General features: G+C 43.1%; 1 long non-coding RNA gene across 1 annotated transcript in view; it reads left to right on the plus strand.

Moving 5' to 3' along the window:
• Window positions 1-26,059, plus strand: part of LOC128342089 (uncharacterized) — a 51,368-nt gene that overhangs the window by 19,526 nt on the left and 5,783 nt on the right. Inside the window, exons 2-3 of the long non-coding RNA XR_008314767.1 lie at window positions 16,362-16,544; window positions 22,596-22,693. This is a non-coding gene — a long non-coding RNA (uncharacterized LOC128342089). The remainder of the gene's footprint in view (window positions 1-16,361; window positions 16,545-22,595; window positions 22,694-26,059) is intronic.

Here is a 26,059-nt window from a genome sequence, read left to right on the forward strand (position 1 = left end):
CATTGGGATTTTCTTGCTCTCTTTCTCTCATTTTAGCTGTCTTTCTGAAATACTAGAATATATTCCAAGCAGTGACACAGTTTACTCTGCATATCCTTTAATTATTTTCAGAGTATCTGGAGTCAAATTCTCCATTTATTTTTAAAACCTATGTAATAGTGATGCTACAGTGCATAGTAGAGATTTAAACAGGCACTTCTGTTTAGTTTTCCAAGTACACCTCCACATCATATTTGGGTATTTCATGAGCCCCAGCATACTGAAATTTGTAGTTTTCCAGCATTTTTTGGTCTGGCTACGTCCACTGCGTCCATAGTTTTTGAAATATTAAAAGATTAACAAGCTTGACTTGTGTTTTTGAGCTGATATTATGGTAAAGTTATGATGTTTGGACATGGGGCGCAATTTCAGAGCTTGCCCTAGGCACTATTTCCCCTAGATACGCCTCTGGAACCACTGGCCCAGGACATTCCAAAGAGAATTTCAGGGTTCCTCCCAAGGAGAAACTCTGGAGAATTTACTCAGACAGTTTATCCACATCTAGGCTTGGGGCATTTCTCTTTGTAAGGCACAACACTGCTCAGGTCACTGTGGCAGCATCAGTCACACCATCAGCAAACAAGGCCTGCCTGGAAGTAAGGAGGGGATGCTGACACTTGGATGGAACAACCAACCTGAGGCCATGTCCCCAATTAGGATTAGGGAATGTGAAGAAGCAGAGAGTGGGGAGGTGTTCTGACCACAGGCCAGCGGAGACTCTCAGAGTGAGACCCCATGCCAGCTTGTTTAGGAAGCTCTTGTCCTACTTTTTCCAGTTAGACCAGTGATTCTCAAACTTGGGTCCTCAGGTGTTATTGAACTTCAGCTCCCATAATCCCCAACCAAAGGCCACTGAGGCTGGGGATTATGGGAGTTGAAGTCCAATAACACCTGAGGACCCAAGTTTGAGAATCCCTGAGTTAGACTATTTCCAAAAGCAGGGGATGGCAGTAACTCCATTCCAGTAAACCATCTAGTAAAGTCCATTGTTATCATGGAGGAACCATCTCTCTCCCACTATGTGACTAGTAGAACACATGCCTAGGGATCTGTGGGTCAGACTTTATCTGTGACACATTGTTGCCCCCTTGCCAGATTTAGCAAACTTGACAAACTTTCATAAAAGGCCTTCTTTGTCCCATATTCTACTTGTGCCACTAAATAGCTGAGCTGCTCTTTCAGGAACACCTACCACAACTTCCTTGTATAGTAAAGGAGCCCTATTCCAAGCTATTACTGCTTCTGCTTAATGATCCTGTTCAAGCTGTTTTGGATGGCTAGGCCTTATCTCACTGTGTCTCACCTCAGAGATTTAAATAGGCTTGTATATCAAAGCTAAGTCTTTATCTTCTATTTCTATCACTATTCTAAATCATAAGGGAACCAGGGATTTCTCTCAATCAGCTGCATGGCTCACTGGCATTAGACAGTACCTACCGCTATCAAAAATCACCCTTGAATATGCATGTTTAACTAGCAAATTTGTTCAAATCTAATGTTCCAATTGCTAAGCAGTATTTTAACACATCTCAGGAGGTATCTTTTCATCAGTGAGGAGAGCACTTTTATTCCATCTACATTTTTAGGGACTTGTGTGCGTAAATTTTCATAACGCTCTGCCACTTCATTAATACACTTTTATGCATAGTTTTCTGTATTTTCCCTTTGTTTTTCCTAGGCCTGCTGGTTCTGGGGCAACCAGCTGACCTTCTTGGGGTATTTAAAGATATAGTTTAAATATGCAGCATGAGAAATCCTTGCACAAGCCTAGATACACAGGACCTGCTTTATTCATTCATTCATTCATTCATTTGATTTCTATACCGCACCCTTCCAAAAATGGCTCAGGGCGGTTTACACGGAGAAATAACAAACAAATAAGATGGAACCCTGTCCCCGAAGGGCTCACAATCTAAAAAGAAACATAAAATAGGCACTTTAGGCACACACTTTAGGCAAGTGTGACCTGTGTAGCTGAATAGGGTGCAACACTTTGTGAGCAGGTACAGTGGACAGGAGGCCACACAGAGGTGCTGCTTGGGGTGCAACTAATCTAGGCAGCAGCTGTCTTTGGGAAGCAGAAGTTGAAGTGTCTTCCTCCCTGAAAAGCTTCTGGCAACTGAGGCACAGGGCAGCAATCCTTTATAAGACCAGAAAGATGTATGTACATCTCTAGGCAGTGTACAAAATTTAAAACAATATTTAAAAATCAGCACAGATTAAAATACACGGAGCAATAAAAACAGTAGCATAAAACTATTAATTCTAGTTAAATGCCTTGGAGAACAGGTGAATCTTGAGGGTCTTCCTGAAAACAAACAGAGAAGGAGATGCTCTTATTTCAGCAGGGAGTTAGTTAGTTAGTTAGTTAGTTTATATTTATTAGGTTTCTTTTATTTATTCAATTTCTATATTCCAAAGCCCTGGGGCAGCCACAGAGAAAGCCCAGTCCCGGGTTGCCACCAAACAAGCCTATGGCAACCGTAACGGGACCTCTCCAGAAGATTGCAACAGGTGGCAGGGTTCATGACAAAGGAGGTGCTCTCTTAAATACCCTGAACCCAAGTTGTTAAAGGCTTTATAGGTAATAACCAGCCCTTTGCATTTCACCTGGAAAATTACTGGCAGCCAGTGCACTTCCCTTAAAACAGGTGTTATGTGGTCCCTTCGAGTTGTCTCAGAGACCAATCTGGCTGCCATATTCTGTACCAATTGTAGTTTCTGGACTATGTACAAAGGCAGCCCCACGTAGAGTGCATTACAGTAGTCAAGCCTGGAGGTTACCAGCATATGCACCACTGTATTAAGGTCATAAACCGCCAGAAATAGGCATAGCTGTTGTATCAGACAAACCTGATAAAAAGCGCTCCTGGCCACTGCCTCAACCTGAGAAACCAGTGAGAGCTTTGAGTCCAGGAGCACTCCCAAGCTACGTACCTGATCTTTCAGGGAGAGGGTAACCCATCCAGAACAGCCAGATCTAAACCATCTCTCGGGTCCTGACCCCCCACAGTCAGTACTTCTATCTTATTTGGATTCAACTTTAGTTTGTTATCCCTCATCCAGCCCATTACCGCTTCCAAGCAGGTATTTAGAGAAGATATGCCATTTCCTGATGAGGTTTACATGGAGAAATCGATCTGGGTGTCATCAACATATTGATAATACCCATCCCAAACCTCCTGATAATTTCTCCCAGTGGTTTCATGTAGATTTTAAAAAGCATTGGAGACAGTATGGAGCCTTGTGGAACTCCACACATTAGTTCTCACTTTGCAGAACAGCAGTCTCCAAGCAACACCATCTGCAATCTACCAGAGAGTTAGGAGTGGAACCACTGTAAAATAGTGCCACTCAATCCCACCTCCCTCAGGCAGTCCAGAAGGATATCAAGCTGCAGAGAGATCCAAAAGGATCAATGGAGTCACACTCCATCTGTTGATAGCCAGTTGGAGATCATCCATCAGGTTGAACATGGCAGACTCAACCCCATGGCCCACACAAAAGCCAGTTTGAAATGGGTCTAGATAATCTGCATCTTCCCAAACTGCTTGGAGCTGAGAGGCCACCACTCACTCATTCACCTTGCCCAAACATGGAAGATTGGAAACAAGTCTGTAATTAGCTAACTCTGATGGATCCAATGCGAGTTTCTCAAAAAGTGGTCTAATAATAGCCTCCTTAAGACAAGGAGGCATCCTACCTTCCCTCAGAGAAGCATTTATAATATTTACCAGACCCTCTCTTATAATATAATTACCAGATGAGATAAACCAAGTTGGACAAGGGTCAAGAGAACAGGTTGTAGGATGCTCAGTTGTTTGTCCACCTCCTCAGGAATCACAAACCGAAAATGATCCAGAGGAATTGCTGGACACCTCCACAGTAGACTCTGCAGTAGCTGTGGAATCCAGCTCAGCCCGAATCTGAGAGATTGTATCTGCAAAAAAAGTCATTAGAAAGTAAGTGACCAACTGTTCCAAGTTTAAATTTGAGGGAGAGGGGTAAATTCTAGGGGGAGGGGTACATACTACCCCCTCACAACTCTAGACAGCTGAGCGGGATGTGAATTTGTGGAAGCAATGCAGGCAGAAAAGAACTGCTTCTTTGCCACCCGCACTGCCAGAGCATAGATCTTCAAATGTGCTCTGTGTGGTGCCCAACAAGACTCATGCCAAGCCTTCCTCCACTTGTGCTCTAGTCGTCCACTTCACCACTTCAGTTCTCACCAGAAGCCTTGCAGAGAGAAAGACACCTTAACATCTGCTTCCCAGAGATGGCTGCTGAGCAGTGGTGATAGCCTGTGTTGCTGCCATCTGCTGTTGTCAGCCTGCCAGCCTGTGTGCCCCTAACTTGTGGGGCTGTGGCTGCTGCCCTGTGGGTGAGTCTGTGTGGGATTGTGGTGAATGGGAATGCGTCAGCAGTTCCTGAGGACCATCTGCCCAGACCAGCCATCTTTCTAAAGGGGGTTGCCCCTTTGGGGGAGCCACTTTGGGGGACAATGAGGGCGAGGGCCAGGTATTCTTATTTTGGCTTTCTGTTGTTGTTTTTGGATCCTGGGTGTTTCAGATGTGTCTTGGTTTATCTGGGGATGGGGACAGGGGTTGTGTTCACTGACTATGGGGTAGCTATTCCATTGGTGGTGAGGAATAGAAGAAGTAACATTGGTCAGTGAGCCATTAGAGGCAGAGGCTCTCTTACCCCTGGACACTCTGGTGGAGAATTGGAACAATCAACTCACCAGGGTAGTGGACACAATCACTCCTAAGCATCCTCTCCGACCCGCTTTGAAACTGGCCCCTTCGTATATGGAAGAATTACAGGGGCTGAAGTGGCAAGATAGTTGATGGTTTTTAATAGCTTTAACATTTTAAATTTTAAATTGTTGTAATGTTTTAACCTTTTTACTTGATTTATTTATTTATTTATTTATTTATTTAATTTATACCCCGCCCAAACTTACGTCTCTGTTTACGTTTTCACTGTTTTGTTGTAAACTGCCCAGAGACTTGCGTTTTGGGTAGTATACAAATATGTTAAATAAACAGACAAACAAATAAATAATACAGCACTTCTATTTTTTTTTAAGGGGACACCAATTTCATTTTCAACACAGAGTGCCAGTTAGCCTAGAGACCGCCCTGCCCAGATGTTATCCTTTTAATCATTTGTTTGTTTGTTTGTTTTGTTTTGTTTTACATATTTTTATACCGCCCAAAACCTATGTCTCTGGGCGGTTTCCAACAAGATGTCCCTTGTTATCCTTCCATATTCCCATGTTGATGACATAATTGATCACATAATTTGGTTACTGAAGGAGAAATGGGCAGCTTGCACACATCCTTGGGTCTGATTGATGTACTGCAAGCATTTTTCTTATATTGGCATGTTACAGTTCATGAAGGGTCTTCAGTTACCCTTTACAACACAAGAATGCATTGGAGATATAATCTGTGCCCCCTGACAACCACTGGAGATATAAGCAGGGAAATATGTATACACACCACAAATCTGATTTGACCAAGCAGATGTGCCCCTTGCTATAGCCAAGTGTTAGACAGAAAACCAAAGCACTGCCCTATGTTTATTGCACATGGGCAGTACAAACTGTTTGCTACCAAAATCAAGACTGTGGGCTATATAGCTTCAGTATCAAAGAAGAGTCTTCCCCCCCTGTTAGGTGTGAGAGCATATTGCTATATATTGCTTACAAAGCAATATGTAAGAACAACAAAAGATACTAAGCAAAGAGGTGACAAGGTGTTCATAGCGCCATTTGGTCCATCACTTTGCAATTGCTTTGGTGAGTTCCTTAATATCCTATGAGACCAATCCTACCAAGGTGACAGGGGTTATGATCATACTTCACACTTCCTTCACTGTAACAGGGTCTTCTTGCAGCACTCCAGTTTCGTGAATGAGTTCTTGATGCAGGCTTTTTGTTCTGCAGCATTTCAGTTTTTAGCTTCCACCAATTTGCTTTCTATTTATTTTGAGTCTCTTAAGGGAATTTCATTAGAGATGTGCATAACTGAAGAGAGGGAATCTGCTCTGAAGTCCACTAAGTGACCAAGATTAATGGCTTTCTTCAAAAATAGCCAAACAAAAAACCAATTCTCTCGCAACAGTCAATTCATATTTTCCGTCAAAGGCTCCATATTTCGCGCCTTTGCTCATACAAAGTCTCATTGCATCATGGGTTTTCAAATCTTATGGCTGTATAAACAATAAAGCATTCCCTTGGAGGATGTTCAAATCAGCAGATTTGAGGACAGTCGAGCAGATTGTTGATTGTATTTTTTGCTGTTGTTAAGCACAAATCATGCTTCATATCTCTTCAATAGCTATGCATCACTTATAAAGCAATCTGCGAGGACAGCAAAGAGGAATTCGGACAAGGTAATGTCATTTGGACAGTCATTTCTCATTTACTTTGCTGAGCTCTCTCTCTCTCATATCATTTTGAATATGCATCTTAACAGTGGTTATGATCCTACTTTACACTTTCCTCTCATTAATATGATCTTTCTGCAGCACTTCAGTTCCATAAAGTAGTTATTGGAAGCCTTATTTAGTCTTCTTCAACATCTCACATGCTGATCACATGAAGTGAAGTGGATGATAGTTTTATTTATCTCCATATTATTTGTCCTTCTAATGACACCATATTCCAATTGTCTCAAAAAGCCTGATTTCACAACACACACACATGCTCTTTGTTATCACAAAGAAAGCACAGGATTTCATCTTTTAAAAAATTATCTATGCTTGTAGCTTTTTAAACGAATGGGACAAATGCATGGAGAACAGGTCTATCAACTGCTGAGACAGCTAAATGCAACCTCCATGTTTAAGGCAGCATACATCTGATTATGAGTTGCTGGGACCAAGCAACAAGGAATGGTTATCTTCATCTTGCTCTCCTTGAGGCTATTCCCATGATCCTTGGAAAGTGGGCTAAATGAGCTTAGCCCATTTTCCAGGGATTGTGGGAACCACCGGGCTCACAGGCGAGCCCAGTGCTCCCAAGGCAGCTAGCCCACCTAATTCCCCATCCCCTTAAAGGAGGTTAACGGAGCGAGTGCTCCGTTAACCTCATTTGGTTGCTTGTGTATTGCCGTGGCGTGCGGCAACACAAGAGTAGACCCCCAACCAGGAGGCTGCAAGCAGCCTCCTGGGCTCAGGGGTCTTTCCAGGATGCCCTCGTGCACTCATGTGGGGCATCCTGGAACTTCCGGGGACTGTGCGGCCCCCAAGCCCCATAGCCCCCGCCGGCTCTGTGGTGGAGCTGGCAGTTGTGTGGGCGGCCAATCTGGCCGCCCGTCTGTGGGGAGAGCGGGCTAAGCAGACACAGACCTGGAAGAAGCTTTTCTCACCATTCGTGAGAAGAGATTCCTTATGTGTGTTTCCCAGGGACATCTGGTTGTTCTCTGTTGAAGACAAAGTCTGAACTTCATTGTCCCTTGGTTGGGACTTGCGTATGCAATTCTTACTTCTTATGCCCTTATCATACTAATAACCATATGTGAATTTCCTAACAAAAAGGAGACTTGTGTGACATCTTATTAACAGATATATGGTGGCATAAGTTTCTGTTTTATAGCTACTTCCTTCATACACACAAGGAAAACACATGTAGATTTAACTAAAGGTTGATTCAGCTTCGACTCTATTTTCTCCTTCTTTCCCTCCGTTTTTCCTTTCTGACTCCTCCCCCACACTCTCTACAGGAACAGGATCCCCCCTGGGACAAATGTTGAAGCAAACAAACTGCAAAAGATTACTGGATCGAACGCAAGAGTTTCCACAGACTAGAGCCCACTTCACCAGATTCTTATCATGCTTCTATTGCTTTGTCATGATATTTAACCCATATTTTCCTTGTGTCAGCTATTCACTATCATGTTCATATCCTTTCAATTTAGCTTATATGGATAGCTTTAAATCTGGATTCAAAATTCTTTTTGCAGCAAAAAGAGCTTTCATAAACATTGACAAAAATAAGATGACTGAAAAAAATGACTGAAATTTTATATGAATGAGACCAAATGTGCCACAACAATATATGTCATCTTTGGCTTAAGACTATCATGTGTTCATATAATAATGTGCACAATTGCACAAGGATAGTGTTTTGTTTTGTTTTGTTTGTTTTAAAAAGGAATAGCAAAGTATTAACAGAATATCCAGCTAAAAGGTTTGCAAATGCAAATCTTTTGCTCCTGAACCCCAATAAGAGCACACGTAACACATATAAAACACATAACACATAAAGAACACATATAAAATAGGTTGAAACTCAACCCACACTTTAATACAATGACCGTTTTCACTATTTTTCAAGTGGGGGTAACATTGACTAAAAGCCTTCAATGTAAGAGCAATTTCCAACTGCATTGACTTCTGCACTGTGTTGTGCTTTCCCCAGCACTGGGTGGGGCCTTTAAGAGAAATGAAGCCCTTTTGACCCCCAGTGATATCTGGGTAATCCTTTGCAGTTCTTTCCTCATAGAGCTCTGTGGGGAAATTGGTTGGGAGGACTACATTTACTAGCATCCCTTGTGCACCTTCAAGATGGCAGTGGGGCTCAAAAGGGCTCTGTTTCCCTTAAAGGAGCCCCAGCACTGCACAGTGGGAAGCGCAGTCACCTCCGTGCAGAGCTGTTAGGATTGTGTGAAGTACACAGCTTTGGCCAAAGCTTTACACAGATTTAAGAAACAATTAGTTAGGGAACCAAACTTATAGTCATTGAGAACCACCACTGGCTCCAGGGCTTAGCGATAAAGCACAATGCTTTATTAGCAAACTACAAGGATCTGCAGTGTCACAATAACTGAACACTATAACAAGAATGTGCAGGTAAAGCCACCCTCCAGCGGCTGCAACAGGTGACTACTTCCTCCCCAGCTGCTAGGTGAACCAACTGGACTTGGAGCTCCACAGATATGATATTCATCGTCTAAGATAGATGCTGTACCCTGGGAGAGAGCACCTCTGTTGGGAACACTTCTGTTGGCATTGTGATTGCATCTTGGAAAATATGTCTCTGTGGACTAATGCTTTCTGTGTGGAGAGGGGTGCAAGGCTATGAGCACATGGGTGGGGCTTCCCATCACACTTCTATTGGCACTGTAATTGTGTATAGTGTACATGATTGCATAACACCTGGAGAGGAATCTATATACATAGTTGAGTTCAAGCAGGTCTGCACAACTTGAGGTTAACCAAGCCAAGTGCAGCCCACAGCATCAGAGACTTAATATTATGTTTGTTATTGTTATTCACTGCCTATGCTGCAAAAACAGTTGAGCTGTCAAGCACATAGGAGGCCATAATGTTTGGCTGTTGGGTTGTGTTTGCCTTGGTGAGTCATAATACATGCCTAATTTAAAGACAGTAAGCACCCACTCTCAGGTATGTTACCCTGGAGAAATTGTATTGTTACTACTCTGGAAGGATTTAAGACCTATAGAATATTCTATGATGGTTTAACTCATGTTCTTTGGAGATAAATTAGTTAATAGCTAGAATTAAGCCCTTTAAAGCAACAGAATAACACTTCTTGCTAAAGCCAATACAGTTCCAGTAATGCATTAAAATCTTTAGTATTTGAGTAGGTTACCTCATTAAACATACTGAGCTGTATTTATAGCAGGATACTGATTATTATTACTGACCAATCTGCTCCTTAATGATTCGGCAAGCATGTTGGTTTTTATAGTAATGAAAACGGAGCTCTTAATCAGGTGATCTGACAAGTGTGCAATTTGCCAAGGAAAATTATGCCAGGCTGGAAATGTTTGTGTGGAGACTGAAAAATTGGAATGCACCAAGGCAAATGTCAACACTGGGAGCCCGATGAAATGGAAGGAAACAAAGACACAGTGATGAGGATATACAGGTATTTTTTCTTCGGGAGCCTTGAATGAGGGATGTAATGCCATGGGAGCTTCATACCATTGGAGAGCTTTGAATGAGGGACAAGGCCACAGGTCTTGTAAAGATTCCAGTGACCTCTCCTATACTTCAGTGAAAACGAAATGAGGTTTGTCAGCAAACTGACTTTCATATTCTAGAATCCAATAGAAATGGACAATAATGATCTCATTTAAGACTAGGGATGTGCACAGAACCGGTCTGGGAGCCCTTTATGGCTCCTTAAGAGCAGGGGAGGGTGCACTTACCCCTCCCATCGCTTTCCTCCTGCTCGTGCGCCATTATTTTCCAAAATCCATGGGGTAGCAGCGTACCTCCCTGCCACCCCTTTCCCCATTGTTGGCTGGACATGAGGAAGTATAGTCTGCATGTGCGCCCGCTGTCATGCGCACGTGCCCTCCACACACGTTGCACATCACACATGCACATCGTGTGCGTGATGTGCACATGCAACATGTGACGTGTGTGGATTTTGGAAAATAACAGCACCAGCGGGGGGAAAGCGACGTGAGTTCACCCTCCCCTGCCCTTAAAGAGCCACACACACCTTGGTGTCGGATCGCAGCTCCGCGGTTCCGTGCACATCCCTATTTAAGACTAAGCTGAAGGTTCCTTAGCCTTACTTTTATACCAGGACCCAACTGAAGATAGTAGTGTAGCTTATGGAACTTTCCTTATTGGCGCTTCTTTGGGATAATAAGAATTACTTTCAGTTAAATGCACCTCATAGTGAAAATGAAAATGTGGCTGTAGAATCCAGAGCCAAGAGTTGTGGTATGCAAGGGCAAGGGCAAGACAGTGAAGTTGAATCAGGAATATTAATGGTTTAATGACAGAAAGGCAAGTACAGACTGCCTTCAGTGCTCTTGCTGCTGGCTGTTTGTAAGCCCCGCCTCTACTCCAGGACTGGAATAAAAGTAACTAAAGCACTAGGGGTGTGCACAAAACCAGTTTCCCTGCTTCGGTTTGAGTCCGAAACGGACTCGAACAGAATTGGGCAGGTTCGGTTTTGTGTCACCAAACAACCTCCCTCACCGGTTCAGCTTGAATTCGAGCTGGTTCAGGATATATAAATATATAATTTAGAATCAATTGCTGGTGTTTCCAGTGGCCTCAGGGGGTGCTGGCGTGACCACGGATTATGTGTTTTCACAGTTTCCCCTCCCACCACCAGCCTCCCCCTGATCCTCTAAGGGCTGTTTCAGCCCATTTTTGGAGTGTTCTGGACTTTCCCCGGTGGCAGTGGCCATTTTGGAGGCTGAATTGCATGCACCCTGGCCATTTGCATGGCCTGGGTCATGACTGCAGAGACATTCCCCCACAGTTGTGCCAGCATCCCAGAGGCCACCAGACCTGCCGGTGAGTGATTTAAAAAAAACATTTTTTAAAAAAATTTAGAACACTTGAGCCAGCCCCAAGATGGCTGGGGGGATCTGGCTCGAGGTTGAGCTGAACAGGGCCCGAACTGGTCCGAGGGAAAACCAGAGAACTAGACTTCGAGCCAGTTCTCACATCCCTATAAATCTCCATTCAAAAGCTGACCTGGATCAATGAATGGATTGACCAAAAACACCACAATGGCCTGACTACAAGATCTTGTCATGTTGAAACTCAATGAATATTTTGTCGGATGTAGAGTAGAAGGGCAATGACTGAAGCCTTTCTGTGTTCATTGCTTACAGAGCTGATAGTTATTTTGCCTACCAAAGGGTTAAGTGGCTTTGAAGGGTTACGCACAGGCATGAAGTTTAGCTTCCCTCTCACACACAAAAAGTCAGTGATCACAAACTGAATGCTAAAACTGGAATGAATCTCTTTGCAGTACTCTCGGTTCCGCTACTTTAAACCAACTACAAAACGTGGAATCAGGAACATTGGATCTGGCAATTAAACAGAGAAGTCAAGCCACCTCCAAAGGGGATTGCTGGCACTGGTGACATTTTCAAGATAATTACAACAGAATGGAACACCTTCTCTGAAGTGTCAGAAACTAAAAATATTTCTTATTTATGTGTGAACCTTTTGAGGGAGTCCAAAGTACACTATGATATTGTGACTATCCGCTCAAGTTTATCTCAAAGAAGGCGGGCTGAAAATGGGATGCCGCCTGAATATGAGAAATTGCTACCCCTCACCAACCCATACAACTAGGTGAGCAACTAAAATCCAGGGAAGTGGTTCAGGAGGTATGTGGGGAAAGGCCTGAGTGGACCACTAAGCCACCACCACTGTGTGGCAACCGTAAGGAACAGAAGGAATGTGTACTCTGACAGGAGCTAGTCATTTGCTGGCAATGGAAGCAGGGGAGGGCTGGGGCTGCATGATGCAGACTCCATGCCAAAAGAGTAGTAGCAGTACCCAGTCTTGGCCAAGTGCCTTTGGCCATGTAGCTGCTGAGTGCTCCTAGCCCCCCACCCCCACCCCCTGCCCAGTTTCCATGTGATACCCTCCAGTAAAAATAAGGGGCCTCACCACTTGCTAGTGGTGGCTCAGCATTGTGTTTGGCCCTCCCTTTGCATGCACCACCATTGTCCTTTGGCTTTGGTACAATATCCGCAGGCCCTGTTGCTGCCCTATTTACAACAAATTATTTAAAGAATGGAAGAAAACAGGAAAATAAATAAGACCCATATCTTCTTGAATAAAAGGGTTTTGCCCCTATTCTGCACAGTGGGGTCATTCACATGACCTCCAAGTTAGGTGGAGAGGGTGGGGGGGGGAGGAAGGCAAGATAACACCTACCTTCCCCCCAGATGAAATCCTGTTCTCATATCATCTGGCTGTGCAGCTCATGAACCCACACAAGTAGCTCTCCTGGGAGCCACGTGGCCATCTGGAGGCCAGGAAAATTCAGCCTGGCTTCCAGAAATCCCTAAATGCACCACACAAGGAGCATGGTGCATTGAAGGATCCTCCCTCAGCTGGGTACTCTAAGTGTACGGGTCTGTGTCTGCTCGGGCTGCAGGCAGTCCAGTCAGTCACACAACCAGGGACCCAGGGGAAAGGGCTCCCTTGCACCCTTCTACCCCGGTAAGAGGTGGGGTAAAAACCCTGGGATACCCAGAGAGGCAGTGCTGGAATCAGCCACAATCCCAGCACTTCACAGGAGCAGCCCTATCCAGGTAGGGCTGCCCAACCTGGATAGGGCTGCTCCGGAGATCTGCCTCAGTGATTTGGCTATGCAATGTTGGAGATTAAAAGCTTTATTTCTGTGTTACCTGTTGCAATGGCCTGACCCTTCTCTTCCCACCTTACTCTTTACCCTTGGCTTGCAGAAGCTATAAAAAATAAGCAGGGAGGATAGAAGGCACCCTATCAAATTATACAGCTAGGGAAAGGTCAGTGTAGGACAGTAGGGTAGTATAATTCATGTGACTGGAAAAATATTAAGAAGCCAGTGCCTGATTTTTATGTTGAAGATTTCAAATGGGAGCAAAAAATGGCTCCAACTTTGTTCATTTTCATGAAAATTGTGATAACAATTATGGTGATGGTGGGGGGAAAACGCTGTGACTGTAATCCCATTCGTTGTCATCTTTTGGAAAACACAGATTCTGTAATGCTAGGTTCTGGTGGCTGGACCTTCTGTTTTCAAAATGCCAGTTGCACACATTTTAAATTATAATTTTGAACCTTTCCCCCTGTTAAACTTTACTTAACAACCATCTTCAGTTGCTGTGTTAATGTCAAAAGGCTGGAAGGTATGTGCAACATGATAATGGGGAAAAATTGAAGCTTGACAAGAAGATGCTCAAGGATGAAACTGAATTCCTTCAGTGTGTATGTGTGTGATGGGTGTGTGGGAAAACAAGAATTTTAGGTATCTCTTCTAGAGATTGCATGAACTCTTGCATCCAATTTCATCAAACCCTTGTTGAACTTTCTCCTCCAAACATTTCCCAACGAGGCACTAGAGTTTAGGAGAGCCATTGACCCTTTACATAACTCAGCCTGACCAATTTCAAAGTTCTCATGCTGTGGTATACAATTTAATATGACAAAACATAGCACTTTGGAGCTGGTACTGGAAAATCTGAGTACTGTTTACAAATGGGAAATCTACACTATGCAAAACATACAATTGCACTGGGAATCAGGGCTGCCATACAGGAATTTTAGGGATACTTCTGACATCCTCTCCATTTTGTTTGTGCAAGGTATCTCACCTGATCTGGGGTGACTGCAGTCATTTGGGCCCCAAATTTATTATTTATCTAACTATTTAAAATATTTATATCCTGCCCCTCCAGCACACTGCTGCTCAGGGAGGCTTACAATAAAAGCATAAAAATGTAAAATCCATGATAAAAGAATAAAAGACAATAAAATACAGAAGTGTTCCTCACGATCGTGTGAGGAGGCTACCCTGTTTTGTGAGGAGGAAGCCCGCAAGTGCTTACCTCCCTGCAGACGATCGCAGCCAGGGCTCTGGGTGGGCAGATCGGTGGCACAGACAAGTGGCAGCTCTCCTGCCATCCACCTGCGCTTCGCCCGGCAGCTCCGGGGTTTGGGTGAAGGGAAGCGCCGCCGCCTGGCGCACTGCCCCACTGGAGCCCCGTTAATGCACCATGCGCGTGTGTAGTGCATTTCTGGGATCCCACTCCCCCTTCCCCAAGTGTGTCTGCCACAGCTGCAAGCAGCCACAGCAGACACACAATCCATTAGCCCATTTGGGGGGCACGCTTATGACCAAAACCTGGGTTAAGCAGCGGGCCCCATAAACGGGTTTGCTGCCAAGCGGCTGCCAGGAGCTGTGCAGTGCCTGTTGCTGCACATGAGCAGCAGAAACTGGGCTGGGCTTCCTTAGCCTGGTTTCTGCTGCTCATGAGAATAGCTTCACAATGAATCACCTTAAAACAAATAAAAAAGCAGATGATATAAGACTAGTAGAACATCAGCCAGGATTAAAGCTAGACGAAAATCACAGCCAATCTTTAAAAGCTTATTTTAAAAGGAAGGTTTTTAAGTTCTTTTAAAAACTAAGCAAAGAGGGAGACTGACCAAGGTCTTCTGGGAGGGCATTCCAAAGAGAGGGGTTTGCTGGCCAACGGCTGTAATAAAATTGACTTACCAAAGACAGTGGGCCAGTACTGGGAAAGCCCTGACTCTGGTCCCTAACAACCAGATTTGTGTCAATGGCAGGACTGAGAAAAGGGCTTGATCACATGATCTGAGAACCTTGGCAGGTTAATATGGGCAAATGTGGTCCAAAAGGTACCCCAGTCCCAAGCTGTGTGGGGCTTTAAAGGTCAAAACTAGCACTTTTAATCTGGCCCAGAAGCAAACTGGCAACCAATGAAGCTGCCACAGGATAGCTGTATTACTTGTGCAGTGACTAGTGCTCATAAGCATCCTTGCTGCAGCATTCTGGACCAGCTGAAGCTTCCGAACAAAGTATTTGAAGGCAGCTCCACACAGAGTGTCTTGCAGTAGTCCAATCTGACTGTGACCAATGTATGAGTGACAGAGGCCATTTTTTGTTTCACCAAGTATGGTCACAGCTGGCATACCAGCCAAAGCTGGTAGAATGCACTCCTGGACACCTCCACCTCCACCTGGGCTTCCAGGGACAACACTGAATTCAGGAGAACCCCCAAGCTATGGACTTGACCTTTCAGGGGGTACAGCCTCATCCAAGACCAGATTTACCTCACTACTTGGATCAGCAGTTTTACTGATCCAAAGCACCTTCATTTTATCTGGATTAAGTTCACCCTAATCTGACCCAGAACAGCCTCCATACTCTGGTTCAGGCCATCAGCTGCTTCTCTGGCACTGGAGATTTAAATGATAGATTGAGCGGGGTGTCATCAACTTTTGGAGGGGTACAAAGGGCTGTTGTGAGAAGGATGGGAAGGAAGGGAAGTTCCTTGCAGGAACCTTATGGGCTGGACCCAAGCCAGCTATGGCATGTCAAAAGATGTGGCACTATATGATTTTCATGTGTGTGAATCTGCCCCGTGTGCATCTGTGCACAATTCTAAAATGAGGAATTTAGGCTTTGGTCTGAGAAATAGAATGTTGGAAACCAATGACTCATTTATGTAATTTTTTTTTATCCCAAAGCAATTGTTTTTGAGAAGGACGGTTTCACATTCTTACCCTGTTTGGACCTGCCCCATTCCCTTCTTCCGTGTAATTCAATATGACACATTAGATAGAAATATATAGATATGGTTTATTTTGTTTGGTCTTTTTTTTAACGTACTGCCAAATATGAAGGAAAACAGCAAGATAGTCTGCTGCCTTATCCTTTATAAATGTAAGTTGGTTTACAGGCAGTTGTGTTTAATACTTGTAGACACCTCTCATCGGAACTGTCCTTTACACAGTCAGGCCAATGGCCAGTCTAACCAAGATCTCTCCTCTTCTCCTTTGACTGGCAGCAGCTGACAAGGTCACAGAAGCAGGTCTCTTTCAACCCTGCGAGCTGAAATAAGGAAAGGGGTCAGGTACTCAACCTGGAATTTTCTACATGGAAAACATATGCTCTGCCACTGTGCTTGGGAACGTACAGAAGGATTGTGGGGATCCAACAGAGAATAGGCATCAGCAGTTAATCGATATAAGTGAGTTCACCTCCACTTGACAGCCCACAATACATTGTGAAAAATCTCTATTATTCCTTTATTGATGAAGGCACCTGTCTCTCATTGAACGTTTTGCAATATAACATGTCTTTTTATCTGCACTGTAAACCTGGATAGATTTTGTTTGTTTTCATTTTGTTTTGTTTTCATTTCATTTTTAGATTGTGAGCCCTTTGGGGACAGGGATCCATCTTATCTATTTATTCTCTATGTAAACTGCCCTGAGGGTTTTTTTTGTTTTTTGGAAGGGCGGTATAGAAATTGAATTATTATTATTATTATTATTATTATTATTATTATTATTATTATTCCCAGTATAATCCCAATAATAATAATAATAATCCCAGTGGTAATTGGCACCCTGGGTGCAGTCCCAAAAGCCCTTGAAGAGCACCTCAACACCATAGGGGCCACAGAAATCACCATCAGCCAGTTACAAAAAGCAGCTTTACTGGGAACAGCCTATATTCTGCGACGATATCTATAACAACTGACAATAAAATTCTGGCATCCCAGGTCCTTGGGAAGGACTCGATGTCTGGATAAAACAAACCAGTCAATAACACCTGTCTGACTGTGTAAACAAGAAATAATAATAATAATAATGTTGGTGGTCATCTAAAGCTGTTGTCCATGCTTGCCTCTTTTTATCTTTCTTTTTCTTTTTTTGAAATTTCAGTCTGGTCATGTTCATTAACTGCCTGAAACAAGTACTGGTTAAGTCAAAGTATAGTATAGTATATTGTCTCCTCTAGATTCAGATTTGCCAGTCACTAACAACTGTTCAATACCTTTTTGTTTGCTTTAAAAGACAGGAATAGAGGAGAAAATCGAAGCAATCTTGTCTGTTTGACATGTTAAGCTTGCAAGGGCTGTTCGAAAATGTATTTTATGTTTTTCGCTTAGACCTTTTGTATGAACTTTGAATCTAGCCAGCACTACTTGGACCTGGCAAAATGCAGCGCATTTCTCATGTGTACTAAGGTACAGATGGTATAACCTGTAATGTACGGAGATACTTCTACCATGTTCCTCTCAGATCTGGCCAATTGTCTAATTTGTCTTGGATATACAGGGGACACCCTGCATGCATTGAGCTGTATGAGTAGAGAATGTCATTAAATGACATTTTAAAAAAATGTAATATGTTTTTATCTGTGATCTTGTTTTATTAGTTTTGTAAATAAAACTAATAAAACTTTAACTGTTTTATACTGTTTTAATATTTGTTGTCTTTTTAATTTGTACACCACCTAGAGATGTCTATATCAGGCAGTATAGAAATATGATAAATAAATAAATTATACTCTACCCATAGACAGCTCTGTGTGTCCTTAGGTGGTATGGCTCCTCCATATGGCTCTGGAAGAGACAACTCAAAGCATCAAATGTCATTTGCTAGATGGTGGATGCATGACACAGCAATACATATCCCTGAGAGCAATCAGTTGTAGCGCACCACCACATTCCAACAACAATATGAACACACCAGTTCAGTTCCAGGACCACAAGCTCCCATATGCCGTACACAGCTCTGCATCAGCCTTATAGCTCTGCATCAAGGACAACGCCCTGTGAATTGGTCAGACTGCTCCTGCACACTATACCTGACATGCAGAGGCACTCTTACCCTGGACTTTGAGGGACAAAGTCCAGGGCCTCCACACTCCCTGGGGGCCTCCAAATTCTCCTTAGTCTGTCCTGCATGCTGCTGTCCTGCCATGGTGCTGGGCAGCTGAGCATGACCTCTGCTTTAGAGGAAGGAAGATGGAAATATGTTGTGTGTTGAGATGTTTCTGCTAATGCATATTTGCATAAACAGCTTAGGCCCTGGGTATTTAAGAGAATGTCTTCCTCACCATGAGCCCCACCACCTGATAAGATCATCTGGAGTGGTTTGTCTGTGGTTGCCGCAAAACAAGTTGGAATTCAGGAATGGGCCTTCTCCATTGCTGTCCCTGGACTTCGGAATGGGTTTCCTGTTGAAATAAGAGCCTTGTCATCTCTGGCAACGTTTTAAAAGGCACTGAAGAAACATTTATTCAACCAGGTTTTAATTAGATTCATGGTTTTAAATTTTTAATGTTGGTTTTAAATGATTTTAATGTTTAAATGATTTTGTTTAATTGATTTATGTATGTATTTGTATTTATGTATGTATTCTATTTCTATACCGCCCTTCCAAAAATGGCTCAGGGTGGTTTACACAAAGAAATAACAAATAAATAAGATGGATCCCTGTCCCCAAACGGCTCACAATCTAAAAAGAAACATGAGATGGACACCAGCAACAGTCACTGGAGGTACTGTGCTGGGGGTGGATAGGGCCAGTTACTCTCCCCCTGCTAAATAAAGAGAATCACCATGTTAAAAGGTGCCTCTTTGCCAAGTTAGCAGGGGTTAGCAGCAATCTTGTCTGTTTTGATTTTAGTTTTGATTTTAATTGTTTTGTTTTTATTTTGATGTAAACTGCCCTGAGCCGTTTTTGGCTGGGTAGTATATAAATCAAATCAAATCGGTCAATCAGTCAATCAGTATTCCTGTTCTATATTCTTCCATTCTGATGAGTTCAGTTGCTGTTTGTGCCCTCAAGAACCCATGTGTAAAAAATACTGTCACATGGTGTGTGTGTGGAGGGGGGCTCCAAAGCGGGGCGGGGGGGGGGCTCCCAAGGCCTTTAGGTCCAGGCTTCAAAATCTTCTAGGTGCCCCTCCTCTGACATGCAGGGGGCCACATTTCCATGCCCTTCTCTGGTGACTGATAGTGTCAGCAAGTGTCTCTTCAGATTACAAGAATTTTCTTCTGTTGTATGGTCAGATGCTGTTATAACACTGATGTCTTTTGCTACATGTTGCTGACACATACTTTTCTTTTTGCACTGACTTCATTGTGTGTCTGTGTGTCCTCAGCTTGCGCACATATATGCATGCTGCAGTTGGAGACAGGAATGTTTTAAAGGCTGCTTGCTCTAAAGGCTGGATAAGCAATCATTTGTTATTGAAACAATATGGTGGAAACTAGTTCCCATTATTTAATTGCAAGCAACCTAACCACTCAAATGTCACACTGGAGTAAACATACAGTTGGAAAGTAAATTTTGTAGCTAGGTGGTGGTGGGAGCCATTAAAGCAACAATAAAAGCTGTGTCTCACAGATGCCAAGTTACAACACTTCTTTTAGGCTAGTAAGCAGCACCTGGAAATATAAAAAATGACATCTTTGCACAAAAGAGAAGTGCAGCCAAGTAACTCCCGAGTTTTGGGACATGTCATGCCCATATGCTGAAAGGCAGAAAGTTCCATACTAAATACAATGGCAAGGGCTGCTTACACTTGGAAATCAGCATAAAACAGTATGGGCAAAATGTGGTCAAAATGACATGCTTTCAGGTCCCATTGATATCTATGGGAGAGCTGAGCATAAGCTCAACTGTCTCCAAAGTGCTTATTTTGGCCTGTGTTGTGCCCTGGATGTCAGTCATTCCGCAGCCAGTACTTCTTCTGCAGTGCTCAGATGATTTACAATCTCTGAGATGATGAGGCAGTAATTACAGAATGAATTTAGAACCCTCTATTTGAATTTAGAAGTTTTAATTTGAAAGCCATAAAAATATAATCCAGAGAATGTGAATCTTAATTTAAACACAGTTTTAATAGGGGAAGAGAACTATTAAAAAGTGAGCTATCATTTACACAATACTGAGACATTTTATCTTACTGAGGCCTTTTTAAAAGGATAAGGGTTGCTTTTGTGATCAATTCAATAGCAACTGCATCAGATTTCAAGAAATGAAGGTAAAGGTAATGTATAGTGCCCTCTAGCTAAGCTTTTCATGATGGCCAAAAGCCAATAATCAGTTGCCTGAAGTTCCACTGCCTGAGACTTCTAATTCCATGTTCAGTTCTTAATGCGGGCAGAATGAGTTTCAGAAATCTTGTCTAAGGTCTGATCTACACATGCAGCAGAATGTGAGAAGAATATTGTGGTGACAGGGTGAACTGTATAATAAATTGTTGTTTAATATGCAGGTAGAAGCAAACATATTTAATGCTTCCTCACACCTAAAAAAACAAACTGATTTGTTGCATGGAAAATATGTGGATCAGAGAGAGGGGTTCTTGCTCATTTCATTCCCTGTTGTGTTACTTTCTTCACATAGGGGATTATTCAGAACTGTGATTCTTGCCTGCAGTCCGAAGTGGTTGGCGCAGTCCACCATAGAACTCTTATCAGTTCATTCTCACCTCATTCTGTTGCATGTGTAGATCAGGCCAATTAATGGGAAAATCATAAGTTGCAGCAAAATGTGGTAGCTCCTTGCACATGAGACTCCCATGCACACAAGCTCTTCTTTGTTCCTAGAGTTAGGTGAGAGTACCTCAATGAAACCATGTGCTGGTGTGAGAGTGCAGACAGAGAAATTAGAAGACCCCATATGTGTCAGATAAGAACAGGCAAGGATGTTTAAAATTCCCCCTGAGAATTTCACTAGTTAAATTACTAAATTAAATTACTAGTCTTTTCAAAACTTTTAGCTTCCCTGGAAATATCTTGGGATTTTAACTGAAGGAAAGATCTCTGGATTCACCTTGAAATTTAGTACTACACTTGGATTACAAACTACTCTGAAATACAAACAGAATATTACTTCAGCCGTGACTGGGGCTAGCTTGCTTATTCAGTTCAATACATTGCAGTTGGAGGGGTTTCCCCATGGATTGGGAACATAGTGCAGATGCTTTCCCAGCAGGCTTTACCACAGATTTACTGTGAGGCACCCCCTCCATTCTGGAGGAGATTTGAGCTAAAGGCCTTTGTGTGAAAAACGCCCAGGGGGAAAGAAGTTTAATCCTATGCTCCTGCAGTGATCCCAATCTGGATCAGCCCATCTCCTCCCCACAGTTATTCTTTTACCATGGAGAGGAGGGCTTCTCGCCCATGCTACAATCCCAATATACAAGTACCCCGAGCTGACGGCTCTTTAGCAAATAATCATGCTAGCCCAATTACATGCTTAAAGTAATGTCTAGTTTGAGCTGAATACTTCAGAAAGTGCCGTGAGAGAAAGATGGGGTTTAATCCTGCACCGATTTCTTTGGCAAATAGCATGTATTGGGGCGCAGTTAGGGGAGAGGGGGCCTGTGTTTGCTCCTTTCTTCGATGGCACCTCAGAGTAAGGGAGATAATGAGGAAATTAGGGAGGGGTGGAGCTGGGGGGCTCTCAGGAGCTGTGGAGCCTGGGTTTTTGGAACCCATCTGCTCAGTTATAACTAGATAACTAGATAACTACATCCCTGGCATATATGTTAGAGCTATTTATGGCACCCTGTTATCGGTTTATGACAATTCATTGAAAAAAAGACTCCTCAGAAGCTAAATTCCACACATACGTTACAGTTTTCTCAGTACTGGCACTAATTTAGCTTTTTATCAGTTGCATCAAGGCTAGAGAGACTCACAGGAAATCAGCAAAGCAAACTGTAAGGAAAATGGCAATTGGCTGAACATAAAGACATTTCAAAAATGCTTTTTCTATGAAAAGTAAATATCACATTTTAGAAGAAGCTAATGAGTTTATTTTGTTTGATTTTCCATTGGACTATTAGAAAGACCTTAGACTATTACTGAAATGCAGTCACAATAATTTTGAGCCACCTGCATAATTCAGTGTTATCCGTTTGTTTGTTTGTTTGTTTGTTTGTTTGTTTCTATGTAAATCACTTTGGAAACTTTTGTTGAAAAGCAGAGTTCAGATTTTTCTATACACAGTCTGAATTGGGCTCTGTTGTATGAGTGTTCAGCATAATGTCTAAATAGGGCTTATGAACCACTGGCTAACTTTGGACCAGTCACCATCTCTCATCCTATCCTAACTCACAGGTATTGTGGGTATTAAGTGGGCTGGAGAGAGAGTTGTATATGCCTCCCTGCTCTTTTTGAAGGAAGAGCAGGATTTGAAAATGAGAAAAATAAATAAATAAGGAGGCTACCCAGAAAAGAGCCTGTCTAAATGATATTCTTTCTTTTTAGGAAATCCCATACTAAGAAGGTGTTTTTTGCAGGCGTGTTGGACCCAGGAAAGCAATTCCTTTTTGCTATCTTGAATTCACAGCAAAGGTCATTAAGAGGTGATAAAAAGTTTGTTTGTTTTAAGTCAGAGTGCATACCTTTGGGAATTGGGCATTAAAATAAGCACTAGGCACTGTAACAACCATTTAATAGTCAAATGATAGTATTCCTTGGATGGAGACAACATAGATGGGAAAACCTGGTGCTGTGCAGGCATTAAGCTATTTAATGCTAGTTTGCCTTCATTCATAATTCCCACAATCAAACAACATTTCAAAAATTTGTAGGGACTTTTCCCCCCAGTTATGCTGTTTGTATTGTAAACCAAAATACTGTTCACTTGAAAGGCTTTTGATTGTGAACTCAGCAGTTAACAACTGAACTGGTAACTGAAGACTATTTTAATAAAATCATTTCATTCTAGTAAAATTAAATACCATAAATAATGGGAGTTGTTGAGCATTATTCTACTATTCAGTAGAGACTCTTAGGGATGTGCATGAAACTAATTTTGCATTTCATTTTAAGCTCAAAGTGAAACACAAAATGCTTACAATGTTGTATCGAAAGCATTAAAGCTGGCTGCTTCAACGAAACAAACTCGAAACATTTTCAATGTTTGTTTATTTATTTATTTATTTAAAATATTTTTATACCGCCCCAAACCTGCGTCTCTGTGTTGTTTACAATTAAAATCATTTAAAACATTAAATCAATTAACAATTAAAATCATTTAAAACAATGAAAACATTTAAAACCCAATATTAAAAATATTTAAACTATAAATCTAATTAAAAGCTTGGGAGAATAATAAATGTGTCTTCTGTGCCTTTTTAAAAGTTGTCAGAGATGGGGAGGCTCTTATTTCAACAGGGAGCACATTCCAAAGGACAGGGGCAGCAACAGAGAAGGTCCATTCCTGAGTAGCTGCCAAACGAGTTGGCGGCAACCACAGATGACATTCTCTTAAATACCCAGGGCCTAAGCTGTTTAGGGCTTTATAGGTAATAACCAGCACCTTGTATTTTGCCCAGAAACGTATTGGCAGCCAGTGTAGTTCTTTCAACACAGGAGTAATATGGTCTCTCCTAGATGACCCAGAGACCAACCTGGCCACCACATTGAGAACCAGCTGCAGTTTCCAGACTACGTACAAAGGCAGCCCCACATAGAGTGCATTGGAGTAATCCAGCCTAGAGGTTACCAGCATATGTACCACCATTTTGAGGTCGTTCATCTCAAGAAATGGACGCAGCTGGCTTATCAGCCAAAGCTGATAAAAAGCACCTCTGGCCACTGCCTCAACCTAGGACATCAAATCTCCTGATGATCTCCCCCAGCAGTTTCATGTAGATGTTAAACAACATTGGAGACAACATTTTAGAGTGTTTAGAGTGTTTCGGTCATAGGGAACAATGGGGAACTTGAAACAACCCCATGGGTAGCTCCCAGTGATGCCAAAGCACAGTGTGTGGTAGGGCATGTTGGGTACTACCTACCACCTAACCCACAAAAGAAATGGGCAAGATGGCGATTTTTATCAAATGTTTTACCTTTCCCCCAAACCCCCATAGGATCCTAATCTCATTATTTTAGGATTCTATTATAATTAAACATGAGTAATTTACACAGAGTAGCCCTAATCTGATTGCCGTGGAGGCTTGCCACATGAGTAGCACGGAGAGCCGAGTAGGGTTTGGTGGCTTGGCCTGCTCTCCCTGCACACGAGTACTCCGCCCTCCCTGAATGGCTGGATTGGCCGCCCGCATGATTACCGGCTCCATCACGGAGCTGGTAGGGAGGGCGGGGATTGAGGGCCGCCCGCCAGAAGTCCCAGGATGCCCCGCACAAGTGGGGAGCTGCGCTGCAGCGACTCACAATCAGGAAAATGGGGTTAGGGGAGCACTCAGAGGGCTTTATTATTACTGCAGTTGGAATGGGGCAGCAGAAAAATCAAAAGACCTGAGAGAAGACTGTTTAATATCTGCCCCAGTGTTTTAGGCAGCTGCTGCCACATGAGCACCCTAGATGCTGTGGAAACATCCACTGGCAAGAAGTCTTTCTCTTGGATTCACCATTTGTCAAGAGTTCCCCTTCTCTACCTCTTCTCCCTCTCAAAGACAGGTAGGGATCTATACCACCTACCCACACCCTGACGGACACCAGACACCTGGTGTCAATTTATCAATTTATCAATTCAGCCCAATGAGCTTAACACCAACAAGGAACATAGGAAGCTGCCTTATTCTGAGTCAGACTATTGGTTCATCTAGCTCAGCATTGTCTACACAGACTGGCAGCAGCTTCTCCAAGGTTACAGGCAGGAGTCTCTCTCAGCCCTAACTTAGAGATGCCAGGGAGGGAACCTGGACTCTTCTGCATGTAAGATGCAGATGCTCTTCCCAGAGCGGCCACATCCCCTAAGGGGAATATCTTGCAGTGTTCACATCACATGTAATCTCCCATTCAAATGTAAACCAGGGCAGACCCTGCTTAGCAAAGGGGGCAATTCATGCTCACTACCACAATACCCGCTCTCCTCTCCTAGAGACACAAGACAATGGTATGCTGAGCTGGCCATGTTTGCCCAGCTGTTTGTGCCCAGCTGTCTGTGTTGTTAGGGCAACACAATGCCCTTGTTGAGAAATCAGGTGGGGAGGCTCTCTTGAATTCTAGAAAGTGAGAAGGTCTTCCAGAAGTCAGGGGTTAAGTGGTGGGTGTTTAAAGGACAGAAGAAGGCCAAAGAGGAGAAGAGGAGGACTCAAGTGATGTGTGAACAACCTTTTCTTTGAACTGAGATCCCTGGGGGATGGAATGCCCCATGCTATCTTCCTGGGAGAAGATATGTCAAATGACCCTAAGGGCAATGGTCACTCATTTAAGGGCAATGGTCACTCAAATGGTCATGCAAACAGTGGTGTACCAGCTAGTAACCTCCCGGCTTGACTATTGCAATGCACTCTACGTGGGGCTGCCTTTGTACATAGTTCGGTAACTTCAGTTAGTTCAGAATGCGGCAGCCAGATTGGTCTCTGGGGTAACCCGGAGAGACCATATTACGCCTATTTTGAAACAATTGCACCAGCTGCCGATACATTTCCGGCCAAAATACAAAATGCTGGTTATTACCTTTAAAGCCCTGAACGGCTTAGGCCCGAGTTACCCCAGTGGGCGCCTTCTTCTGCATGATCCCCACCACACATTAAGGTCATCTGAGGAAATCCATCTCCAGTTACCACCAGCTTGTCTGGTGGTGACTCAGAGGCGGTCTTTCTCTATAGCTGCTCTGGGGCTGTGGAATGCGCTCCCTGCGGAAATCCATAATTTGAATTTTCTATTAGCCTTCAGGAGAGCCCTTAAAACGTATTTGTTTGGCCTGGCTTTCCAGGGTTTTTAAATCGGTTTTAATATTTTAACCCAGTTTC

This window comes from Hemicordylus capensis, chromosome 2 (assembly GCF_027244095.1).
Source record: "Hemicordylus capensis ecotype Gifberg chromosome 2, rHemCap1.1.pri, whole genome shotgun sequence".
In the NCBI taxonomy this organism is placed as follows: domain Eukaryota; kingdom Metazoa; phylum Chordata; class Lepidosauria; order Squamata; family Cordylidae; genus Hemicordylus; species Hemicordylus capensis.